Here is a 4,628-nt window from a genome sequence, read left to right as displayed (position 1 = left end):
CAGGGCACCGTGGAGAATTAAAGAAACAATTACAGTAAAATGAATTAATAATTACATATAATCAGGTTATGAATGAAGAGTAATTGTATTCACGATTGGGCTAGTCCTAATGTAAATAAATAATTACTATTAAATTAATATTCTGGGTAATATGAACATTTTATATGTAAACTAACTATAATACTCGGCACTGCCCGGATTTTCTTCAATTACTGGGAGGATTGAAATGGTGGCAAACCAATATAGCGGCATATAAATTATTATACATAGACTGACGGGATTGAAGTAGCGACAAACCATTGTAAAGGCGTATGCATGTCCGAAACCATATTGCTAGGGAATCACGGTAACCAAAGTAAACGTTCCGAAAGTGATTGTTGAGGCCCAAAAACCATTGTTGGCCGACAGTTTTTTGCCCATTTCGGGCATTCGCCCATCGTTCTTAACTCGGGTCCCATTTGGTATGTATGAAAAATTTGGTGACGATCGATCTAAAATTGTAGATTTGTATGGAGAACACACGCACAGGAATTTTATATACATAGATTGCAATGAATTACGTTTCTTCTTGGGCGAATGAAAAGATGATGGGAGAGAGAGAGATGTGAAAAATGTTTGAAATCATTGGAAAATGTTGGCGGAAAATAACACAAAAACTTACAAACCTTTTCTCACAACTCGTTTCCATCTTCGGCCACCTGATTTAAAAGGAATAAACAACCAAATATTTTATAATCACAGAAATGCAGTAATAAAAACAGACCGTTCATTTAAATTTAATATACAGCGTGCCGCACACACAGAACTCTACCGTCGAAGGAAAAGGGGGGGGGGAAGAGTGATAATACACGTCAAGACTAACAATTTTTCCAATTGAACTCGGGGGTCCCATCCCCCTTCTTTTGGGGGGACGACGACGTGCACTTCAGAAGTTACCAAAATATGGCAAACTCGCTAAAACATCCACGTGAACAATGTGGGGTTTCTGAAATAAGCGACTTCAATTTAGTTGTCGACTGAATTTTAAGTCGTTAAGTACTTTAAAACGTATGCAGACATCAAGTGTTTTCACGGGGGTTCAGTTGTCAAGTAGACAAAGGGTGGATAAAATACGGTTTATTTTTTCTGTTAAACAACCCCGGTGCGTATGTCCCAGTGAGCGTGGCCACGCATTTTCCAACTAGCATTAACTACTACTACTAAAACACACATGCACCTCGTCCATAATCCTCTGCGGAACTTCTAACGAATTGTTTCGTGTTTGGAGAGTGTGCTGTGGACCTAACGTGCAGTTTGTTTACGTCCATTGCTTGTTATGTGTACTGCTGAAAGCAATTTTTCCAACTATGAATTAAACGTATGAAGCGTAATGACTGAATAAAGTTGCCATTATATAGGATTGTTGCTGTTTGGGGCGAGACTTTTTAATCGACTCGCACTTGCACCTCGCGAAGTTGGGAACCACAGAAAACCAACTCTTCAGCCGACCATCACTGTGGCGGCGGTGAGGTTCGAAACTACTATGCCCATCGACCACCACAGCGGGGAACTATCATTCCCTACTTGATTACCTACGGTGGAACAGATATTAGCACTTGACGACTTATCTACGGAACAACTTTATGACGTGGCCACAAAATTACTTGATGTCTGTACACGGGCCTTAACGGTATTAAGTGGGTGCGGGGAAAATATACTTCATTTTTCCCTCTTCGGGGACAACGTTAGGAAATTTTTTTCTTCCTTTTTCTTTGGCGTCAGTGGCTTAAATTCCCTCACCGTCTACAAGAGATCATATGATTCAATAACAACGAGTCATATTTGTACAGGCGACAATTCTGAAAATAGAAAGTTCGTCTTCCATGTCGCGTTTTATGTGTAAACATGTGGACGTGGTGGACATCTTATCTTTTTATAGTTTTTTAAGGTTGGCATTGTTCCAGTAAAAACTCTATAGAGTTATCCCCACTCATTTAAAGAGGATGGTTATATTTATATAACAGCTACAACTCGCAGTATTTGTTCGGGAATATTCAGGTAGTCAATATTTTCTATCACGGGAAATCGGCATTTGCAGTCTGGTTATCAGTTCCTATCATAAAAATGTATCTCGGCCACCGCTCTATTTTTTCTCACTTTAACCCACCCTCAACGAACACGTAAGAGACATCTCGTCCAAACACAACTGAAAGAAATATATTCCTGCTCTCCCCTTTTTTCATTACCACGAAACTTCATTGTTAACCATAAGAAAGGAAGATGTTTTTATCCCTCCCCGTTCTTTCTATATTCATGTGTCTGTACTTAATCCCCTCTCATATAAATGTATCTTTCTACTTACATACTGAGTTACTGATAAAGAGTTACTTATCAACGAGTATTCTCTTAACAATATCTACACTTCAATTGACGGAAGACATCATCAGAGACACCAATAAAAGAAACTTGGCGAATTTTAAAAAATTTGAAATTGCAAATGGTAATCTTAAATTTCCATATCTATTTGCTACTGTCAAATTTCACAAAAATCCAATTAAATTCAGATTTGTGACATGCAGCATAAATAGCTACAATCATAAAATTGGTTTTAAAATTCTTAAAATTGTTTCGTAATATTCTTAAATGTCGGGGTGTTCCTCCTGATGAGAGCCCTACTCATTGGCTATAACTTTTTTCATTTTTGAATTCCTATTTGAATTTTCATATTTTTGCTATCTCTTTCCAGTTCGCATAATTAACTTGCTTGCAGTATTTCATTTAAAATTGTAAATGTTTCATATGTTTTTTCACTACACTGCATATTTAAAGGTGCCTATGGCACTAATATTGGTGAGTTTGGACAAAAAAAATTCAATTTTCATAAATGTACATTTTTATATATTACTAGCTCTAATACCCGGCGCTGCCCGGGTTTTCTTCAATGAGGCTTTTTTGGATCACGTGATATCTCCCTCTCTTTTTCTTGAGGGACATGCAAACCGTGTCCAAGTTAACCAATATGGCGACCTGCGCGATTCATGAAATAAACAAATCTAGATTTACACAGAAACGTAGAAATTAATATTTATTTTTATTTTTTTAAGGGGCACTAGGTATTTCGATCCCCCCCCCCCCTCCCGAACTTCAAGTTATCCATCTGTCTGTTCCAGCTTCCAAACATCCTTAGTTAAAGCTGTGGAATTTTTTCGATGCACTTTTCACGGGCTCATAACTAATTTTAAAATATCCTAACCCACATGAATTTATGCAAATAAATATCAAAAGAGACAATATGGAGACATTAATTTTCATACTTGAGAAGATATAAATGAAATCAATGAAATTGCTCGAATATCCAACTCAAAAGTATAGGTTTGGCTAATTACTTCATATTTAATCTCCTGGGCTTCGTATTTCTCTAAGCGAACTCAATATTTCAAAAATCGAGAATTCAATACAATTTTTAAAATTATTGATGGGGCGGAAAATCCCACTAATTTCCGCATTTCTACAGTAAAATCGACAATTTTAGCACTGATTTCTATGAGGATCACCCTTTTCCTGACTCTCAAAGCGATGCTGATGATGATTATGACGTCTATTCAAAAAGCCTCATTACTGAGAGTATATTGAAAATGTGGCAAACCATTATAAAGGCATAAACTATCATACAAGATATACGGAAGACTGGATGTTGTGAAGATATAAACATAAACTATCATGCATATACTAACAGGATTAAAGAAGTGACAAACCGTTGTAAAGGCATATACACGTCTGAAACGCATTGCTAGGGAACCACGGTAACCAAAATAAACGTTCGGAAAGTGATTGTTGAGGCCCAAAAACCATTGTTGCCGGACAGTTTTTTGCCCGTTTGGGGCATTTGCCCTGGTCTGACGAAATTTTAAAGTAGCCTATCGTTCAAGTCGGGTCCCATTTGGTATATATGCAAAATTTGGCGACGATCGATCTAAAATTGTAGATTTGTATAGAGAACACACACACACACAGAAAATCAATTTTATATATATAGAAGATAGATAGATAGATATATATAAATTTCTGTGTGCGCGCGTGCGTGTTCTCTATGCAAAATCTACCATTTCAGATCGATCGTCGCCAAATTTTGCATGTATAACAGGGCCCGGATTGAACGCTAGGCTACTTTAAGGGGGTCTCATTACTCTTCCGACTTGAAAAAAAAAGTAGAATTTTCAAAAATGACTTAAAAAATTATTTCATTCGATTGCAAATGCTAAAAATTTCGTGTCAATCGAATTAAATATTTTTAGAAGTCATTTTTGAAAATTCGACTCATTTAAAACTTTATCATAGCAGGGCAAATGCCTGAAGCGCGCAAAAAGCTATCTGGCAACAATGGTTTATCGGTCTAAACAATCACTTTCGGAATGTTTGCTTTGTTTACCGTGGTTCCCTAGCAATGCGTTTCAGACGCGCATATGCCTTTGCAATGGTTTGCCATTTCTTTATAATACTGTCAGTATATATATATATATATATGTATGTTCATATGCCGTTATATTGGTTTGTCACTTTTTCAATCCTCTCACTAATTGAAGAAAATCCTTTAGCGCTGGGTATTATAGCTAGTATATTGTTACGATCTGTAAATGGTCGATGATGCA

The sequence above is a fragment of the Pholcus phalangioides genome, unplaced genomic scaffold (genome assembly GCF_987345545.1).
Source record: "Pholcus phalangioides strain wild (caught in Gottingen) unplaced genomic scaffold, Ppha-v1.0 ptg000010l_1, whole genome shotgun sequence".
Lineage (NCBI taxonomy): Eukaryota > Metazoa > Arthropoda > Arachnida > Araneae > Pholcidae > Pholcus > Pholcus phalangioides.
This window is presented reverse-complemented; position numbering follows the sequence as displayed.